At 35.7% G+C, this 22,657-nt stretch overlaps 1 pseudogene across 1 annotated transcript in view; it reads right to left on the minus strand.

The window, feature by feature from the left end:
- Positions 1 to 1,214: 1,214 nt before the first annotated feature.
- Positions 1,215 to 22,657, minus strand: part of LOC308421692 (eukaryotic translation initiation factor 4 gamma 2-like) — a 44,173-nt pseudogene continuing 22,730 nt past the window's right edge. Inside the window, exon 3 of the transcript in view lies at positions 1,215 to 3,802. The product of the transcript in view is annotated as a eukaryotic translation initiation factor 4 gamma 2-like (transcript). The remainder of the gene's footprint in view (positions 3,803 to 22,657) is intronic.

Genomic DNA, 22,657 nt, shown 5'->3' on the forward strand with positions numbered 1-22,657 from the left:
AGTGAGAGTAAGCCAGTTTTAGGATGACTTAGAATATGTTGGGTTCTAGAGCATGCAGCAGTTTAGTTTTTCAGTTTCTTGTTCTGGTTGTCTTGCTGTGAAAAATAAATGGAGATTAAGAAACAGGTACCTCAGTAAAGAGTTTGGTGGATGAGGCAAGTTATTCTTTAGGTGCTCAGAAAGCAGAGCCAAAGAGTTGACACGAGGTCTATAATGTTAAAGGCCAGATTAAGTTTATAGTTCACATTAGAACTAGACTGATAGGAAACATTCCCAAGATGAAAAAATTTAATATTTTAATTAATGGCTGTTACTTTACAGGCTGAGTCACTACTTATTAAGACTATAAAATTAAAATTTCTCAAGTTCTTAAACTGAGATAACTTCATACCTCTAAACAAAGTGAACATTTGTCCATAACTTTGAAGATATTATTTGAAGTCATTACAACTACATCAAGTATCACAACATTTATTGATAGATACAAGTATATAAAATTAGGGAATGAACATGACTTGGTAAATTAAGTAAACTTAATTTCAACACTATTATAAGAGGGGCCAATTCAAATTCTAACCATTTGTTTTATACCCACAAAAATTGCTCTAAGGGCATTGATGATCTCTTCAACTGATAAGTTTTGTGCAAGCAAACCATGTTTCTTTTATAAAGACTTGTGCACTTGTCCAGGCTCAAGGGTAGTAAAATCTAGCACATAAAGCCCATTACTAGAGGTAGAAATACAGGAAATATACTATTCCTGCAGCAACCATCAATCACACTTAAGAATTTTTCTGTAACAACCAAATGAATAATCAAATATTGCAACAACTCAAGTGTTACTGAGCCAAGTGCATCTCTACGGTATTCAGTGTTGCTGTTCAGTTTTCTAACTTAAAACAGCCCATGGCAACGGGCAGCAAAGAAGGTCCTGGCAATAGACTGGCTCTGCTTGAGAACTTAGGATGTAATTATTGCATGCTGCCAATGTCCTATCTAATCATTAGGGATAGTCTTAAAGTGTTTGATGGTAGACTATGATTAAAACATCACAGTTCAAACACCTTATGCAGAAGGAAACCTTAGTGATGTGCTCCTGCTTTAAATATTGTGAAAGACATTACAGTGGAATGAATTTTCACAGTGGTTAGATCAAATGAAGTTACATCATAGCAACAATATATTTTGCACAATTTAAGGCTTTGGCTGGTTCTTTAGTCAGCTTCTTCCTCTGATTCTTCTTCTTCAGCCATTTCTAGCCAGGTTAGCCACTGATTCACTTGGAATAAAGCCTTGCCTTTTTCTGGAAATTCTTGAGTTATGTCTTCCTTCCAAGCTAAGAAAACTTCCTCTTCAGTAAATTCCATGTCATAGAAATAAAAACATCAAAGTAACATGCCTTTTTGGAAGCTGCTCTTGTAACAGTGCACCTGCAAAACAAAGAGGGCACTGACCTGTAGATCCACATGGTCATGAAGAAATTTCTGTATTACTGGCTTAAAAGAGCAGCAGCTATTTTTTCTGTTCTAACTGTTCTTCTGAAGGAGCAGAGGAAGAATCTGTTCATCGCTGGGTGGGCTAACTTCACTAGACATGTACTGTAAGAAGCTGGTCATTAAGATGTTCACAAATCTTTTATCAACATGAAGTTTAGGTGAGATATTATCTTTAATCCATTTAAATATAGTTTGAGAGGATGGATCCAGCATAATTTTATCAATAGCTTTGTCTCCAATTTAAGGAGCAGAAATAATAAACTCAGTCCCTTTCCTTCTAAAATCTCCAACATTCGTTGGTTATTCTGATCAATTTCTGGCAGCATTTTCTGCATATTGACTTTGCTTTGTTGAAAAAGTTTGGTTATCAATTCTCAGTCTTATAATTTGCTAATTGTTGAAGACAGAGTAAGAAGAGAGGGAAATGAGTGTCATTCTCTAGTGCTTGAGCTATTTCTGAAATGCTCACCAACTCTGAAATTATAACATGAGCTTCAAGGTAAGATTTCACCAAAGGGATGTCAACCTCTGGTTTGGGGCACTACGCCAATACCTTCATGGAAGCCTGCATAAACTTGTCGCGTGTGACTATCACTTCTTGTTTGAGTACACTTATCTAAGAGCTGCCCTTTCATTTATCTTCATCACTTCTATCAAGCGACCAGATGATCACTTTGCTTAACATCTCAGGAAGAAAGTGTGGAGCTCTCATTTCTCTCACACCACTGACAGCATCGTTGGCATTTCCAGTTGTGATATTTAGTCACAATAGCTTCAGTCATTTTCAGTAGTTCTTCCTTTGATGGTGGTGGCTTTCTTCTAGTCTTGGCAGGCTTTTCCTGGATAACTGGTGGATTAGTTTTGAGACCAAATTAAGGTGTCTGTCCCAGAGGTGTCATTTGAGTATGTCGTGACTGTGCACTGGTAGGAATCACAGTTATCTGGGGATGAAGCTTTGGCACCTGGTTTCTATTCATTAGAAACTACTGAGCAGACCTCAAACTAATCCCATCTGCATTAAGCTGGCCTTTCTTGGGAAAACCTAGGCGGCATATCCCTTGACTGCCCTTGCAGCTACAATAAGAGTCCCTGATTCTCATTGTGGTACAGCTGGCTTATCCCCTGGCTTTTCATACATTTGCCCCCATCTCTCCAAACTGCGATTGTGTGGGAGGCACGATGTCCCCCATGACCACTGAGGAGTTAATTTGAACAATGATTTCCCATAGAGGGTGAAAATCTATCCTGGATCACTCCTGGGCCAGTACCAATTCCACTACCTGGCATTTGTCCAGACATATAAGTGAGCCCTCAAAGTATGTTCCTATCCATTTTATTTTTGATGGCATGAAATGTCCCTCCAGGAAGAAGTCTTTCTTCCTTTGAGCCATAGGAGCAGGAATAAACACTCCTAGATCTTAAACTGCATCTTGGCAGATTTGATTGATTGTCTTTGGTCCATTGTCAAGAAAAGTATTGCCAGGAATCCAATGGTGCTCTCATAATGTTATAGTATCCTGGCAATTCTGTACTAAACATTAAGGAACATGTTCTGTCAAAGTACTGATCCATTAAGGACTTGGCTCATTCATAGTCTAACCAAGGTCCCAGTGTCCTTGTTATCTAATAGAGACACTTCAAATCCTCTCCCATATCTTTGAGTTGGACTCTTTTCTTTTTCAAAAGTGTTTTGATGCACTTATGAAGGACAGGTTCGTGAATAAGTTTGAGCTTGCCAAGTTCTCCAATGAATTTGATGTTCCCCAACATCTTGATCTTAGCAATGGCTCTTTGTTCCTCCTCCTCAGGGAGGAGGGGATTTTCATGCTTATCATAGACATCAACATTTCTGGTTTGGTTTTCAAATGCATCTTGCAAATTGGAAATCAAGAGGCATGTGAATGTTGTACTTCACTTCTGTCCTGTTTGACCCTCTGCAGCTGTCCCATCAAAGATTGAAGCATCTTCTGACAATCGCAGACATCGCTGAGCAGACATATTTGGCTCTTCTAGGGCTTTGTGCACAATCAGCAGTATGACCTATTTAAGGATGAGTTTACACTCTATACCCACATTGAGGAGCTCTACGCATAGCCTGTCAAACTTTTTAGGAGTAAGCTTATTCAGTAAACTTCTTACTTTTCTGAAGATTGCATCATGCCCTTCTTTTTCCTTTGCAGTTATTTGCTGTGGAGTTGCCATTTTCTCTAGAGCTTCATGCAGGGATCCATTTCTGAGCGTTTGGCCCTGGGGTTGCCAACAGTCTTGGGATAGTGCTGAGGTGCACTCCTACTTCCTTCTGTGTCCTAAAAAGCACTGAAAAGAGGAGTACCCCCTTCTGCAATCTCACTCTCCAAGTTATCAGCTTGAGAAGAAAGAATCTTCAAAAGAATAATATTAATGGATGGGTAGGAGGGCATGGGAGGGGATGGTAGAAATGAAAAGCCTTCACCTTTACCTAAACTTAGCAGCTGCCACCAGGACTGTCTTCTCTGGATTAGGTCTTCAGGGAGTGAGGGGGAAGTGGAAAGGAAAATAAAAAAAGGGTGAGGTAAGGGGGAGGAAGGAGACAGTGATGGCTTGAAAGTCTCAGGTAGAGGAAAAGCTGCTGCAGCCACCACCTGGTACCCACTGGCACCTTCATAGATCACCCTTTCCTCTTCTTAAGGCTATGGAGATTCAAAGATAAAACATCTTATTCAATAAAGAAACAAGAGGCAAACAACCCACAAATCTCAAGAACTCATCAAAACTTAAAAGATTTAGGAGGACCCTCCGGTTTCTAGTAAGGACTCCTAAAAAAAAAATAGACTCTACTTTGTCAAGCGGAATGCAAATATTCATGATGTTTTAAGACTGATTAATCATTAATAAAAATGCAGGCTAGTGTGAGCTTTTCAGTAACACTGCTGCCTATGGGCCATTTCCATAAGTAACTACTCTTTATAGTCATAAAATATTATAAACATATGCATTTATTCACTAGATTGGACTTGGGTGGAAAGGGTAATTTTTTCTCTCCATGGAAAAATCTTAATTTCTGTTATGATAAAATATCTTGCAAAAGAAACTGAGGAGAATAAGCATTATCATCTTAGAATTTTCAGTATACAGTCTTATTATTCTAGAAAGTAAAGGAAGCAGAAACTTGAAGCAGGTGAACCTGTCATTTTCCTTGAAAAACAATGAATCAATGCATTAATATTAGTACTTAGCATGCTTTCTTCACATTTACCTAGTGTAGAATTGTCTTTCTTTGGGACAGTTCTGCTAAGAGTGTATAGATACTTCTATCTCAGTTAAAATATTGATATTTTGTTCTAAAAACATACCCATACAACCACCTAAACAAATGAGTGAGGTGACTCTACTACATGTCAAACTGACAAAACTATTCATTAGGTTAAGGGTTGTTTTTAGTATGCAAGTTGATTTATAAAGTATTAATTTCTTACCCAAATTAAATATTCTTACCTACAAATAGGCTTGTATTTTCACACTGTGCTTATGTATAATGTTACATGTGCACATGTGTCTGAGGATTCAATGTGTGTGTGTGTGTGTGTGTGTGTGTAGGTTAGGGAAAGGTATTAAGAGTTCTGTCTCATCACTCCTGACATTATGTCATTGAAAATATTCTACAGTTAAACCTGAGCTAGATGACATTATTTGATGTTTAGTAATTATTCTGAATCTATTCTCTATTCTGCAGAAGTTTAGGGGTTAAAAGCATATACATACCTATTAATAAATTTTTACATAGGTTCTTATACTTGAATGCATAGGCTCAAGTTTGTCCTCTGAGCCATCTCTCTATCTATGTCTTTTTATTTATTTAGCATTATTCATTGTATGAAATACATGTTATTAACATAAAAGTGCATCGCTGCATAATGAAAATGTGAGATTTTTTATACCATGAAATCTGCTCAGCCACAAAAAGGCAAAATTGTCTTATCATTACAGATTATATGATAGAGTATAAGGGAAAATATATTAAGAACAATAAACCATGAACAACAAGATTAATTCTATATGACTACATACATTTGTAAAAATTTTAAACAATTTATTGTTTAAAAGTAGAGAGTGTAATTGCTGTCAGAAAAAGGTGAAAAGTCAAGAGAAAAAAGATGAGATAAGGTTTGTTTGAAGGTAAGGTGAGGTAAGAGGAAGTTATTTGGATTCTTTACTCTCCATTTTCTTTTATCTACCTTTTGGCTTATTTGTTTGTTTACTTTAAATATAGGATATTAACCATATTGTTTCAGATACCTTGAAGATATATATATTCTAAGAACAGAACTTGAGTTACCTGTAAAATAATCAAGCACCTTTAATTAATAAGTCATCTCTAGGGTGGTCATATATGTCTTTATGGTGGCTTCTGAAGTTATATCTTAGACATTGCTAAATTATCAGCTTAACACACTGTAGAAAGTTGACATAAGGTAGAATCACCTGAGAAACTATTTAGATTTGGTTGGCCTGTGGGTACATTTTCTGGGAACTCCTTGGTTGTTAAATTTTGGCTCAGCTTAATATATATATATTATATATATATATATTATATATATATATATATATATATATATATATATATATATGTATATATATATATATATATATATATATATATATATATAAAATTTGGCTTAGTAATAGCACTCCCCATGACTATGACCTGGACGAGAAAAGAGGGGAGGAGGTCAGCTGAATGGCAGCTATACATTCATTAATTTATTTTTCTCTTTGTCTTGACTGTGAATGTGATGTCTTTAGTAGCTTCAAGCTCCTACTTTAGGGATCCACTTAATGAACAGGAGCCTGCAATTGTAAACTAAAATGAACCCTTTTTCTAAAAGTTGTTTGTTTTGTCAAGACATTTTATAGAAACTAGAAAGCAAAAGAGTTGATGAGAGTAATTTTAAAAAATATAAGAATGTGTACATAGCCCACATTTGGTAAATCTCAGTAACTATTCTTATAAACACAGGTGTCTCAAAGCCCCCAGAGAGGCCTCTGTACAATTATCTATCTCTTTCTTTCAATAAAGGAGAAAAATGTTTTTGAAGAACATTTTAAGTGAAAAAAATATTGGTAAGGAAAGTTATTAATATTAGACAGTGCTGACATAGTTGTATTTAGGACAACATCGCTAGAAATCCCCTGTAGCTATCCACATCTGGCAACCTTCTCTCAAACAACACTGTCCTTGGACTCAGCCTCCTTCTCAGCTTCTTCCAGATTTGCTCTAATTCAACCACGTGGATCCCTAGCCCTTTTATTGGTTGTAAGTATCTACATCTGACTCTTTACGCTGCTTCTACCGCCTCTCAGAAGGTAGCCATGCTTTTTTCTGTAAGCACACCATAGCATCAGTAATAGTATCAAGCCGTGGAATGTCTCCTTGTGTTGGATCCCCATTTGGGCCTTCAAACCCTCCTCTATTTTGGCCCTGTAGTTCTTTTAAACAGGCACTCTTCTGGGCAGAGTTTTTGACTGTGGTATGGAAACCTCATCTCTCTACTTGATGCACACATTTTCTACTGGAGGTGGATTCTACAAGTTCCCTTTCCCACTGTAGGGAATTGAATTTAAGTTCTTCAACTTTTAGTCCTGAGCATCTTTCACCTCCCAGATACATTCTAAAGCCTCCTCCATGTGCTACCTCTCAACTTTGCCTGTTTTCATTCTTTCAATCGACCCTTAAGGGTTCAGTCCTGTCCCCCTAAGTACTGATCATTTCCCCTCTTCCCCTTAAGGTCCCCTCTTTCACACAAGTCCATCTTTTCCTCTGCTCCTCACGACTGCTTTCTCCTCCATTTTAAGTGAGAATGAGGCATCCTCACTTGATCCCTTCAGCTTGTTAATCTTCTTGAGTTCTGGGGACTGTATCCTGGATATTCTTTAGGTTTTTTTGGTTAATATCCACTTATTATTAGTGAATACACACCACTCAGGTCCTTTTGGGTCTGAGTTACTTCACTCAGGATATTTTATAGTTTTATTCATTAGCCCACAAAACTCATAATGTCCTCATTGTTATTAGCTAAGTAGTAACAATTAGTATCCCATTGTATAAATGAAGCACATTTTCAATATTCATTTTTCCATTTTGGGAAATCTGGGTTTTCCCCAGTTCTGGCTATTACAAATAAAACCTCTATAAACATAGTTCTCCCTGTCTCTACTGTTCATCAACTACTTACCTTCACTTTCTGTCTAATCTTTCTACTATTTCCTACATTTCTCCATTCCCTCCATTATAAATTTGTTCATTCTATTAGAGCCTACTATGGACTACTAGGAGGGATTTTGGGTATCTCTTTCAGAAATCTTTTATGAAACCAAGGCAAGAAACAATGAAAAATAATTCCTATTTATAATATGAATGTTTTGACTATAGGGGCCAGAATAGGTATCAGATCATCTGAAGTGGAAGTTATAGGTAGTTGTTGAATGTCTAAAGTGAGAGATGGCAACCCAACTTCAGTGTTTTCAAAAGCAGCAAACATTCTGAAATGGTAAGCAAGCCATGCATGGAGGACATTGTGTAGTTCTTCCTTCCTTCCTTCCTTCCTTCTTTTCTTCCTTTATTCCTTCCTTCCTTCCTTCCTTCCTTCCTTTTCTTCTTTCTGTTTTTAATTAATAACATGATGGGTTGGTTCTTGTAAAATGGAATGTGGTTATATTTCATGTAAGACAGGGTGGCAGGGGAAGTTATGGACACACCTAAATATTGTAGAGGTTTAGGACTTAAACAGGCTTCACTGCTATTGTTATGTTTTCTATAATAGAAATATTATCACTATGTAAGCAGCCTTTGCAGCATATGCTGTTGGGTTTGCTAAAATTTTTGATTCTCAACTGCAGACTGTCTGTCTCTTTCATGTATCTCCCAGTTTTCCCTGGCTATGCTCCAGTTTAGTTCTGGGCTGCCTACCTAGCATGAAGCTTTGTGTTTAATAGCCAGTGAATCTGAAACTTCCTTGTAATGAATAAACAATGCCAACTGTTATTTATTGCAATATGCAGACCCATACAACTTCACCCAAAGTTTTCTAGAAAAGTTAGTGTAGTCAGAAGTCTTCTAAAACATAATTAACCAGAATCAGAAACACAAACTCAGGAATAGAATGAATAGAAACTCATTAAGAAATAAGGGGTGCTATCTAAAGTTACAGGACAAACAATAATTTTCTACAAAATGCGTCTAGAGTGTGGAGTCTTTCACTGAGGTATTTAGACATGTTCAATCAGCCCAAAACATCTCTTTGTTAAAGAAGGTTGTCTTTTTTCACTACCAGGCTCATTAAAAAAGTTTATTTAAGGTTGTAGGTCAGCTTTCATGGAAGTTCTTTGTCTTTCAAAAGATCTGAAGTTTGCTGTAGTGAAGGCAGTCATCATAGCACTAATTACTCTAGTGACCTCTTCATGAGAAACTGAAATAGATTTAGACTCCTGTGTCTGAACTTGCGTTATTTACCTAATGTCTCCTCTTCACTCTAATAAGTTGTTTATTTACTAGACTTGATTTTGTTTTAAAAGTTTGTGTGGATGTACACTTGAGTATGAGTCTTCCATGTGAATTCAATGCCTATAGAGGATGGGAAAAGGCTATTGGGTCCTTGACCCTGTAATTATAGATAATTGTAAGATGAATGACTTGGTTGTTGGAAACTGTTCCCTTTAGGAGAAACAGATGCTATTTACTGTGAACCACCTATGTGGCCCCATTATTTATATGCACATAATGCATGCATATGCATACAAATACACACACACACACACACACACACACACACACACACACACCTTTAGTCTGCAGAAATTAATTGTTATAAGTATTTTATTGACAACAAGGAGCAGATTTGAGTTTTTTTTCTCACTTCAATAAAAATTTATATTTGATTTTTTGTTATATTTATGTATAGCTTTTGAACATACACATGTACAACATGTACATATGTGAATGGTGTAACCTTGTGAAATGAACTTCATCTTGTGAAGTCATTTCTCTGTCCAATCTGGTGCCCAGGAATTGAACTCAGGTCATCAGATCTGACCACAAGGATGTTTCCCCGCTGAGACATCTTATCAGTTATTTTTATTTGAGAAGAGATTGTGAATGGCCTTTTATCACAAATGTACAAACTAAGACTGTGGACATGTCTTTAGCTATCTGCTGCTTCTTTTTGTAGCAAAGAGTGAATGCACGGGCTTTGACATGTCCCTGGCCTTTACTTGGCGTATTATTCCATCTGCTCTGTATTGCACTGTCTGCTCCATGCAACACAGTTCAAATACTGGGGCAAGATATGAACTGCAGTTGCTAATGCACATTTTATATTGTATGGTCTTAGTAAAACATTCTGTAGTAGCAACAAAAATTAAAAAAATAAAAATAAAGGGACATATTTTCCTATTGTCATTTTTCACCATGTAAGTAAATATTAAACTATTATATCATTGAATCATGTTGTATTAAATTGTATGATTTAAAATTTACCATTTTATTCATTGACATTAAGCATGACTATTTATTCAGTAAATTTTGACTTGGGATTTGGAGAGAATTTCTAATAGTTTCTTTATTAGTGACCCTAAATATAATGCTGCCATTGTTTAATACAAATTCATCCAGGGTGGTATTGAAATTATTGATTATGATAACACTGAAATACTGATCAATGTTAACAAGCTGTGAAGATGCTACACTCCTGCATTACTGAATATTCTAGTACAATTTTCTTTATTTCATTTATTTATATATGTAGGTAAGTATATATGTATTTATGTTTTCTTGAGACAGGATTATCTTTGTGTAGCTCTGACTCTTGTAAAATTAGCACTGTCGATCAGATTAATTACAAGCTCAAAGTGAAAGACCAGATAAATCCTGACCCCCTAACAGGTAAAGTCAAAGACCCCTAGCAGGTAGAGTAGAGCCAAAAATGTATGTTAGACAGTTCAGCAACAGGTTAGCAATTCTATTCTCTATTCCAGAAACTGGCTGATCATAATATTTATAGCTGGTTCAGCAACTCTGTTCTAGGGACTGGCTGATCATAAACAGATTAAAATTTTGTGAACAATCTTGAGAAACCAGGAGTTTCCTTGGTGAATCTTTACTGGTATTTTAGCCATTTTCCAAGGACACACTCCCTAACCCCTTTGGGTTGTGGTTTTTTATTTTAAATACCCCTTCTTCCAGCTACTCAGGGTCGAACTCTTCTACTCCTATGTTGGATATGAGTCTCGACCCCAGTGCACTTGTTTTTGTTAATAGTTGTTGTGTAATTGCAGCAAGGACAGTCTCTTGTGAATTCTTTAGGGGTTGTGCTATCCAGACTTGAGTGGGGGTCTCCCCTCTGGGGGTTTTTGAAAAGATCTACTTGTCTTTATGTCCTCAGTTCTAGGATTAAAGTTGTGTACCACCACATAAAGTATGAAAATAATAAGTTCATCAACTCAAAAGTATGGGGCCATATATATATATATGCTTTAATATGTGGTATAAGCTTATAAATCAAATAATCATTTAAAATGTATGACTTGCTATTATTACATATTTGATTTAGATACCATATATACATGCATAAATATATATGTATATATATATACATATATATGGATAAATGTGCATATATATATATTTTTTGGACATAATAAAATATAGTTTAAGGAACCCTAGGCTAGAGGACCTGAAACCCCTGAGGCAATCACTGTCCCAGAGAAGCCTTTAGAGTGACCAGTATGGGAAGGATTCTGAATATTTATTTTATTTCACTGTCCAGACCACTTTCTCATGTCAACATCAACAGGATGTGAAGGCTTGTGTCTCTTAGGGACACAGGGTGCTGAAACAATACTTTTCTTTCTTATTTTGATGTTTTATTAAAAAAGAAACCTTCTAAACTCCAAGCTTTAATATAATATATATTGATTTGAAGGACTTCATGTCAGCAAGATAATATATTGCTACTTTTTGAAGAGAAAACCCTCACTGACATTTTGAATCTGCCATTGTGGGTATTTTTTCATTTGTTCATTTTTAGTTTTTTTTTTTTTTTTTTTTTTTTTTTGCTTGATCATCTATAAATTAGTTTCAGATTTGAAGGTGTTTCTAAATTAACTTGATGCCTAATCTCAAATATCGCTGGTAATTTATTAGTGTCAAATGAATTTACACTTACAAGGCCCTGGAAAGGATGGGAGTTTCTAGCTACTTATGGTACTCAACAAACTTTAATTTTGAGTACTGTACAGCTTCTTAGGAAGTACTTTTGAATAGAAACTTGCCCTTTCTATTTCCCAGCTTATTTTTATGTATTAATTCAATAAACACTCTCATGATATTACTGAATTTTGGAGTATGAGAGTGAAAATCCCTGTGTCCAAAGCATGCCAGGGTTTAGAATATCACCAGGAAGTTTTCAGTTAGTTATAAATCAAGAGTGATACAATTTATTGCCTTTAAATGGGATATAGTAAGACCTAGAAATACAGAAAATCTATGCTTTATCTTCAGAATACTGAAGGGAGATATAAGAATCAGAGAATAAAAGCATAAACCTTATTAATAAACAACTGTACCTTGACATAAAACAACATTGTATAGACTAGAATGGGTAGAAAAACATGTAATTTTTTTTCCAAACAAAGGATTTACCTGAAGCAGAATTGCACATTTTGGAGTTAATATGTCTTTATGTGTTTATGGCTAAAACAAAGACTTTTTAAGGCTTTTCCATTTCATTGTTTGTTTTCTTTGTTTTTGTTTTTTGTTTATGTTTGTTTTCTGAATAATAGAATACATCCTGTACAATAATATGATGTTACATAGACATTCAAATTCCATTGCTGCAGCAGACAAAAAAATTAGGAGTGTTTATTTTTGCTCTATCAAATTTCAGATTCTTCTCTCTGTGTCTCATAGATTCTTTTTTATTTCACTTACTAAAATGCTGGTGATGAAAACCCACTTGGGTGGCTTCACATACAGTGTATAAAATGATGGTGGCAAAATGAGGTTGTGAGAATGAAGCAGGGTCTTACTGATTACTAATTCTTCTGAGAGTAAAGAGAAGCATGTGTTTTCTCCATCTGACCTGTTCTCTCAGTATCTTTTTCTTGCCTTGTCAATATGTTTTTTTTTTGTTTTGTTTTGTTTTGTTTTGTTTTGTTTTGTTTTCTGGTCACTTATTGCAAGATACCATGTTTATCTTCTAATGAAACTAATTTAAGATGTTCATAGAAGTTAATTTTGATATTACTGATATTCACAGGTTGATTTGTAGTTTATTGACTCATTGATTATTAGGATAATCTTATAACATTAACTTAATTAATATTTTAAAGTCTAGTAAATGTTTGCTGAGTAAAGTTGCATAAGTTTGTTAAATTTCTTCAGTTTGTGAATAGTGAATATAAGGATTTCTTATGATTGAGATTTCCTTCTCCTACTCCTGCACATTAACCCATCACCTATCGGTTATTATCGTAGCTCTATGTGAATTCTAGCACAGGATTTCTAGACAAGTACGCTAAAGATATTTCAAATTTGTGGCTTATAAGAAAGGAAGGAATTTCAAACTGCTAGTCATTTTTGAGCCCTTGGGTGAGGATGGTCACCTAGGGATACTATTAAGTTTTTTTCTGTGGGATAAATAATAAAGATCCATTCTGAGAGGAAAGTGAAATGATCATTGGAGAGTATTTGGCCACTGACAGACTGAATGCTGGAAATTTGAGACAAGGGCCTGAAATCAGTAGCTGGTAGCACAGAGTCCCAAGACACAAATTAATAGATAGTGATCTTGAGGTGCCATTCACTTGTCTCTGGTCTTAGACTGGGTAAAGAGAGAAAAGTAAACTTAACTCCAACATTCATCACTCTATCTTTTCTTTCCTATGGATGTAGTGGTAGAAGTGCCCCAGGTTCATTTTATCACACTTCACCTGCCACAGGGGATAGTACCTTCCCAATGCAAGCCAACACAACCTTTTTCTTTCTGAGGTTATGCACCAGGAAAACAAGTAAGATGACAGTATCCAGTGTAAACAGTTGTGAAGATTCAGAAATCCTGAGATATGAGATTAATTTAAAGGATGTATCAAGCGAAGACTGAGGGTCAAGGTCTTAGAAGAAAGGCATGAAGGAAAGAAAACTCCTAGATTTTGCATGACCAATTGAGTAGATGGTGGAAACATTTGTAAAAATAAGAAAAGCTGGAAGAGTGGAGTACACGTTATTGAGCAGACAAAAATACAGAGATGGAATTTTGTAGTTTAAAATGGTATGTTCAGGCATATACAAGTACATATGAATGAAGAAATGTACCCATATATGTGTTCATGATGAGGTAAGAGACAATTTTGATGTAATTTTAAAGACTCCCTCCATCATATTGGAGACAGGGTATTTTCTTGACTTGAAGTGCATCAATTTGCCTAGAAGTTTATATCAAGTGTCTTGGCGCTATTGTTTGCTTTCTGTTGTTATAATAAACCCCACAACCAAAAGCAGCTTGAGAAAAGTTTTGAGCTTCTCTTTTTTGATTACAGACTGTCTTTGAGGGAAGTCAAGGCAGAAACTCAATCAGGACCAGGGCACAGAGAAAAGTTCCTTATTGGACTGTTTCCTCTAGCTTGCTCAGGTAGCTCTCATATACAGGCCATACTAACTTGCTTAGAAAAGGCACTTCTCACATTAAAATGTACCTCCTACATTACTTAATAAATGACTCAATACTCAAAACATTTCAGACTTATTATTATTCTATATCATTCTATCATTAGTCTCAGCTGATTTCTAGCACTTGATGGCAAGATGAAACTTATGTAAACACCAGATCATACTTATGTCACATACATGGAGATATTTGCTGATATTTAACTTAATTCCTTCTCGAATGAATTTTAGACTGTAAAAGGATGCTGTGGATGTGCCTATACTGAGGCATATGTGCTAGAATAATGATTGACACAGAAAGGCATGCCCTATAGTACAACTGTGACACAAACACCATGGAAGTAACCACTTAAATTCTGATTGGATTTAAGTACCACTTCAAAAGACAAAGACAATACCTGGTGCTTTCATTAGGCTAAGAACTTAGGGCTAAGCAGGTCACAGGCCACAGCGGAGGTTACAAAGCTATTGTGCTGCTATTGAACTGATTTCCAATGTTTCATTGCTATATTTGTTGAGTAAGACCTTTGTATTCTCATCAAAGTTATTACATGCAACAAATGTTGATTCACACCATGACCCAAGTATGAGAGAATAGCCTCTCCATCCTCTACATCATGCAGAGAGCAATAAGTATGGAGACTTTATGGGTTATCTTCCATAGTGGAGTGAAATTATAGTTGAGGCTTCTGTCTGTGAGTTCTCACTGTTTCTGAAAGCAATCCATCTTTCATCCTCTTTTAGTAAACCAAATAAAAGTTTTGCTTTACCAAGGTGAACTTTCACGGAATATTATTTTGATATGTAATGTGTTCCAGATCTACAGTGAGTAAATGTACAAATGTTGTCTCCTCAGGAAACTTCTCACACAATACTTGTTCTTTAATACAATGTTCTGTATAACTTATCCTATCAACAAAATAATAATGTATGCTATAAAAGTACAGACATTCTTTCTCTACTGCTTAACATGCCATCAGCAACAAGAACAGTGCTAAGGTCATTCCTGGCACTCAGCATGCAGAAGAATGAAAATAGACCATTCCTTATCTCCTTGTACAAAGCTCTAGTGCAAGTGAATTAAAGATCTCCACATTAAACCATGTACACTGAAATTATTAAAAGAGAAAATATGGGAAACCTTAGAACACATAGGCACAGGGGAAAATTTCCTCAACAGAACACCAATGGCTCATGCTCTAAGGTCAAAGATTGACAAATGGGACTTAATGAGATTACAAAGTTTCTGTAAGGTTAAAACACTGTCCAAAAACCAAAACGGCAGTCAATAGAGTGGGAGAAGATCTTTACCAACCCCACATAGAGGTCTAATATCCAAGGTATACAAAGAACTCGAGAAGGTAGACACCAGAGAATCAAACAACCCTATTAAAATGGGATACAGAACTAAACAAAAAGTTGTAAATTGAGGAATATCAAATGGCTGAGAAGCATCTAAGAAAGTGTTAGACATCATTAACCATCAGGGAAATGCAAATTAAAACAACCCTGAGATTACACCTCACACCAGCCAGAATGGCTAAGATCAAAAATTCAGATGAGAGGAGATGCTGGTAAGAATGCGGAGAAAGAGGAACACTTTTCCACTGTTGGTGGGGTTGTAAACTGGGACAACCACTCTGGAAATCAGTCTGGTGATTCTTCAGAAAATTGGACATTATACTACCCGAAGACTCAGTTATTCCCCTTCTTGGCATATACCCCAGAGAACCTCCAACATACATCAAAGACACATGCACCACAATGTTCATAGCAGCCATATTTATGATAACCAGAAGCTGGAAACAACCCAGATGTCCTTCAGTAGATGAATGGATACAAAAATTGTAGTACATTTACACAGTGGAGTACTACTCAGCTATCAGATACAATGACTCTACAAAATTCTTAAGAAAATAAAGAATATCATCCTCAGTAAGGTAACCCAGTCACAAAAGAACAGACATAATATGCAGTCACTGATAATTGGATACTAACCCCAGAAAGCTTTGAACACCCCAGAAACAACTCACAGACTATAAGAAGTTGAAGAAAAAACAGAGCCCCCCCAAAAAAAAAAGAAAAGAAAAAAAAATGAAAAACCATTATGCTTAACCTTTACACACCAAGAAAACTTTGAGTATTTATAGGTTACATCTTGTTTTACATGTACTTTATGCTCATTGTAACTAGTAAGATTTTAATGCATACTATCAAACCTTTAAAAAAGATCAAGTACTTACAAAAATTTATTTGCATACTTTTATGCATAAATGCTTAAAATCTGTACATTTATCTTTGTTTTTTTTAAATAAAGTTGTTCAATTCATTTAAAAAAGACATAATAGGAGTTTCACAATAAAATATTGATATAATTTTCATTATTCTTATGGGATCATCATTAAAACTAAGATGTCATGTGTTTGATTTGTCTATATAGTATCACTAGAAAAAGTATTTCTTAGTAGTTTTGAAGATATCTGCTCAAAATGGTGGCGAACACTTAGTGATTGTTATATATGTTTATTAAAAGCTTATTTATAGCAGGAATGTATCATAAAATAATTTTCTCTTTTGTATTGTTATTTGGAAAAAATCTCTTGTGGAATATTTAATATTCCAAAGCAGACTCATCTCAGGATGATCACCTGGTGGATTTTAGTTTGTCCTACAATGGCTCCTTAGGTGAGGAGCCAGTAAGCAGTAACCCTTCATAGCTTTTGCATTAGTTTCTTCCTCTAGCTTTTTGTTTTGGGTTCCTGCCTGTACAGAGCCAGCCTCAGTGTGAGTAGAGTTTCAAGAAATGGGAGAATTTAGCTGCACTGTTTCAATAAGGGCCCAGAGACAGTAATGAATGTAAGCTATGAATTCAAGTTTTCTCTCCTTCCCTCACAATTCTCATTATTCTTCATTCTTTTCATTTTTCATTCATTATTCACATTCTTTTCCTTCTTTCTTTTCATTTTCATATGGTCTCCCTTTCCATTCATTTACCTTTTCTACAACAGAGAACATTAATCCAGTCTTTGATTTACTAAAGCTTCATCATCAAGGTTTTGATCATGGCTAATATTTTGATTAGAAATGAATATTCTTACATAAATTCAATGAGTACCAGTCCTTGTTTCCCTAAAACTAAACACAAAGCAAAAACACATTTTCTCATAAAATTTCCACATCCTATTCTTCACAGATGGCTGGGCACAGCACTTACAGTTTTCTGGTACAATAGACAGCCATCTTTAGTAACTACTTTTATTTAAGAACAGAAAGATAACAGACAACTGAGATTAAATAATTCTTTACAATAATTTAAAATGTATTCAAATAAAGTAGCTACCCCTTTCTAAAGTCTCTCTAGGTATTTTGATCTGCAATATTTCACATACATTAAAAAATGGAGTCTTAACTTTATACATGTATTATTTAATTATCTAAACTTTCATCAACCTTGCAACTTCATAACCTTATATACTCTCCCTCTAGTACTGTTTCTACAATGTATACTTGCCTTCCTCCCAAAGATAAGCATATAAATCATCAGTTCATTTTCTAGAGTCTTCATTTCCTGTTCATTTCTTTTCCTTGAGCAAACTTTAACTCTGTGGACCAGCCTTGGTCAATTTGAGATTCTTGAGAATGCGAATATTGGATTTGAGGACTATCAATCTCAAGCAATGATGCAAGTTTTAGATGAGAGGTGACTTATTGCTGTTCTGAAGTTGCGTTCTGAAACAACTAGCAGTTCTCTCTCTGTGTCTCTCTGTCACTGTGTCTCTTTGTCTTTTTCTCTCTCTTTATCTTTCTGTCTTTCTGTCTCTCTGTGTCTGTCTGTCTGTCTCTCTCTCTCTCTGTCTCCCTTCCCGCCATCCCACAAGCAGGCTCAGGTTATCTCTCTCCATTTCTTATTTCACTTCAGTCTTTTAGTCTTTTACTGATCACAACTTTCTTAGTTATAAAACAATATTAGTCAAAAGCTTTCTCATTATTTTCCCTAAGCCAATTGTATTTTTGTTTGTTGGTTTTTACTAGATTTTCTGTATTAACATTTGAGTTGTTTTCCCTTTACCACACCCAGCTCCTAACCCTCCTCCTCCAGTTGCCTTCTTAAAGGTGCATTTCCTTCTGGTCACCCTCTCCACCCCATTGCCTTCTCATTCCCCTACATTGGGGAAATGTGCACTCTCTGAAACAAAAGCATCTTCTCACATTGTTGCCAAACACTGCTATTTTCAGCTACATACACAATTGGATCAATAGGTCTCTCAAAGTGCACACAAAGTTTGGGGTTTTACTCATGGGAGTTTTGAAGGGTTTGGTTAGTTGATAATGTTGTTATCTTCCCATGAGATTGTAACTCCTTTCAGCTCCTTAGGACTTTTCTTTAGCAACCTCATTGGGATCCCAGATTTCAGACAAATGGTTAGCTGCAAACATGCTGAGCTGTATCTATACGACTCTAGAATAGGCCCTGAGAGGGCATCTCTGTCTGGTTCCAACCAGTAAGTAATTTGTTGGACCAACTATAGTGCTTGGATTTGATAACTGCATATGTGGTGGATCCCCAGGTGAGGCAGCTTTGGAGTGATCTTTTCTTTAATCCCTGTTCCTCTATTTGCCCTTGCGTTTCCTCCCATGAGAGTTTTGTTCTCTCTTCTAAAAAGGAATGAAGCATCCTCATTTTGGCCTTCCTTCTTTTTGAGCTTCATAATGTCTATGAATTGTTTCATGGGTATTGGGTATTCTGAGCTTTCTAAGGCTACTAAATACTTATCAATGAGTGCATCCCATGTGTGTTTTTTGCAACTGGGTAACCTCACTCAGGATGATAGTCTCTAGTTCCATCCATATGAATATGAATTTCATGAAGTCATTGTTTCTAATAGCTGAGTAGTACTCCATTGTGTAACTATACCACACTTTCTGTATCCATTCACTTGTTGAACATCTGGATTCTTTTCAGCTTCTGGATATTACAAATAAAGCTGCTATAAACATGGTTGAGCACGTGTCGTTGTTATACGTTAGAGCATCTTTAGTGTATCCATCCCAGGAGTGGAATGGCTAGCTTTTCAGGTAGTATTATGTTCAATTTTCTGAGAAACCACCAGGTTGATTTCCAGAGTGGTTATAGCAGCTTACATCCCCAGCAATAGTGGAAGAGTGTTCCTCTTTCTCCACATCGTTGCCAGCATCATCAGCAAACATTGATATTTTGTCTTTTTACTTTCTGATTTTTGACTTTTGACTTCCTTTTGTTTTGTAATTGCTCTGGCCAAGACTTCCAGTACTATATTGACTAGGTAGAAGGGTAGTGCACAGCCTGACTAGTTCCTGATTAATGCAGTAGTCATTTGTAAAGAAGTTATGTATATATCTCCTCATATAATTATAAAATCAAAGCCAAATCTCACAATGAACCATTATTACAAAGGAGCATGTGGGTGTTTATGGCCTTTGTGATTATGTTGTCTAAATGTTTTTCCATGATCATGAGAAACAACTGGAAGACATGATTCTCGCCCTCCACAGCACCATAAACACCTCCATTCCTTATTACAGAGAACTATATCTGTCTCTTTTATTATGGTGTGATTACTGTTTAGTTATGGTGGAAGTATAGTCCCCCCAAAAAAGACAGATTGGAAGCTAAACAGAAAGACATTAGTTTTAGAGAGACAGCAACCATCAGCAAATCTTAGAATCAACAGCCAGGAAATATTCCAAGAACAGAAACTGTTACATCTCCCACTGTGCAGCCATGCTGGGCCTCTTACCTGCCATGACTTTTCTCATAGATTAACTTTGAGAGCTGTAAACTGAAATAAACACCTTCTTTCTAAGGTATGCCTTTGATAGTAATAACATCTATTAAAACAATAGATACAGTAAGAAAGAAAGTTGCCTTCATGAAGTGAGGGTTTGACTGTTAGTGCTTCCTGAGTGACTTAGTTCTTAGCTAGAACATGCCAATGACTTGAAACTTTACAGTGAACCAATTGTGTATGATGTGTGACAAATCTGTCACAGAGCTCATTCTAGGTTATTATCTGTATCCACATTTGTATCTCTTTTCTTCTTGTGGGACAGATGAAGAGAAGTTATAATGTCCTTTTGAAAACACTTAGTGAGGACCCTCAATTTTTTACAACAAAGGAATTCAGGAATGTAATTCTTTATTCTTCACTTGGATATCCATTGACAAATCTAAGTGTTTATGTCATGTGCAGTTAGGTGTCAGAACAATTAACAAACCATGAATTAAGGATAAATATGTGTGTATCTCACTCAGTGTGCAGCATTGTGTGTGTATGTGTGTGTGTCTGTGTCTGTGTGTGTGTGTGTGATAGAGAGAGAGAGAGGGGGGGAGGGAGAGAGAGGGATATAGGGAGGGAGGGAGGGAGGGAGGAAGCTGCATCTTGGAGCATTTCTAGAGGTCAGAGGATAATATTAGGTTTAGGGTCTTATCCTGCTTTTTATTATGGCAGGTTCTCTGCAATTCATCACTATGCATATAAGTCTAGATACCTTCTATCATCTGGAGATTTGTTTATATTCATCTTACATTTCTAAACCGGAAATATGAGATTACAGATTCATACCACTGTGTTCAGCTTTTATGTTGGAAACGTGGATTTAAACTAAGGCATCTATGCTTGTATGGCAGTGGTTTTTACCAATCAAACTATCTCTCTAACACAGATTCAACTTAATCGGTAAGGGATCCTTATGAATTATCAAATAAAGAAAATTATTAGATTGATTATCAATTCAGCAAAGAATAGTGTATAATTGTGTTACCTTAAATGAATGAGAGACACATTTCCTAGTTTGATACAGTAGATACCTTAAGGATTATTGTTTCTAAAAAAAGATCTCTGCTAAGTTCTTTGTTGTTGCTCTGTTTCACCTCTGCTGCAATGCATGTGTCCACGTTTCAAATGAGGAATCTATGTTGCAAGATGTCATTTAATCATTCACCTCTTTCAGAGACATCAGACTCAGATAGCTTTAGGTCCTACATGGATTACTGCTGCGGAGTACCTGGCTAGGGCTGTCATAACTTGAATAATGAAATGGTAACATCTGAGATGAAAAAGAGAATGTTGACGATCTAATTGGTCAAATATCAAGAACTCTTTTTAGAAGATCATGATCTGGCTGGGAGCAGTACAGGACAAATTCCTAGTTCTAACAAAAACCAAGCCAACCAAACACACAAAATGAGTGACAATGGCAGCTAATACTTTTGAGTAGTTGTTTTATGTATAATAACATTAAATTGTTTTAAACTGATTAATTTACAACTGGCTATTATTAGAAATTTTTGTGGGAGATAAAAAGATAAATGTCATTTTTACCCCCCCACCCCAGTAGATCCTCAGTAACAGAACAGAGAAGCAATCCATTCAAATCTCTGTTTGTAGGACAATGAATTTAATTGGGGTTAATGACATAATTTTTATGAGGGATAAGTTAAAGGGTTGTGGTCAACTCTTGAGTAAATATACCACTGGGAGAAATGCTTCTTCCTCCCTCTGTATATTTGTCGTCAGCCTACAATTTATTTTCAGAAAGATGCAAGTTTCTGTGAGACTTTCATGCCCTAGTAACTCTTAACTGTACATAAATCCTTGAGTAGAGACATGGAATAATGCCTTGCTCCCCCATATATGATAAAAAATTTTTGTGCCTAATCTCATTCAGTTTTCCTTCATGGTATCAAAGCAAATGATAGCTCAAGAGGGAAATGGTTGTTCCATGCAAGGATGACAATGTTTCCAATCCATACAGGTAAAAAGTCTTGAAGGATTATGTGGCTTATGCAGGACCCAGAAGTTGTAATGGAAATGACAACTTACAGACCAAAATATCTTTCTTGATGAAAGTAAACTATGAAAGATATCTCTAATGGTGAATGTGATTCAGGTTATATTTCTTACAAAGAGAGTGTGGTCCTATCTTTCCCCTTCATGTCTTTTGGAAAATATCATGCAGATAAAAAAGAGAAGAGGCATAGAACAGGATTTTGACATCTATGGGAATAGTTGAAATGATCTCCAAAGACTATAAAAGTGAGACATGGCTACTTCATTATTCTATTTATTTATTTTTTTAAACTTTATTTTAAAAAACAAAGATTAAAAAAAAAGAAAAAATTTAAACATTTTTGCATAAATGTATACAAATACAATTATGTTAGTGCTTGGCTTTTTTTTTTTTTTTTTCTTTTTTGTTTTTTTAAGGTTTGATACTCTGCACTAAGGTCTTACTATGTACAATGAGCAAAATGTACATGTAAAACAGGGTGTAACCCAGGTTTGTCAACGTGTTCTTAGTGTGTAAGAATTGAGCATGACATTTTTTTTTTTTTTTTTGTTTTCTTGAAATTCACACAGTTTGTGAGTAGTTTCTGAGGCAGTCTGAGCCTCTGGGGTTACCTTCCCACTATCAGTGACTGCAT

The sequence above is a fragment of the Micromys minutus genome, assembly GCF_963924665.1.
Source record: "Micromys minutus genome assembly, chromosome: 6".
NCBI classification, from domain to species: domain Eukaryota; kingdom Metazoa; phylum Chordata; class Mammalia; order Rodentia; family Muridae; genus Micromys; species Micromys minutus.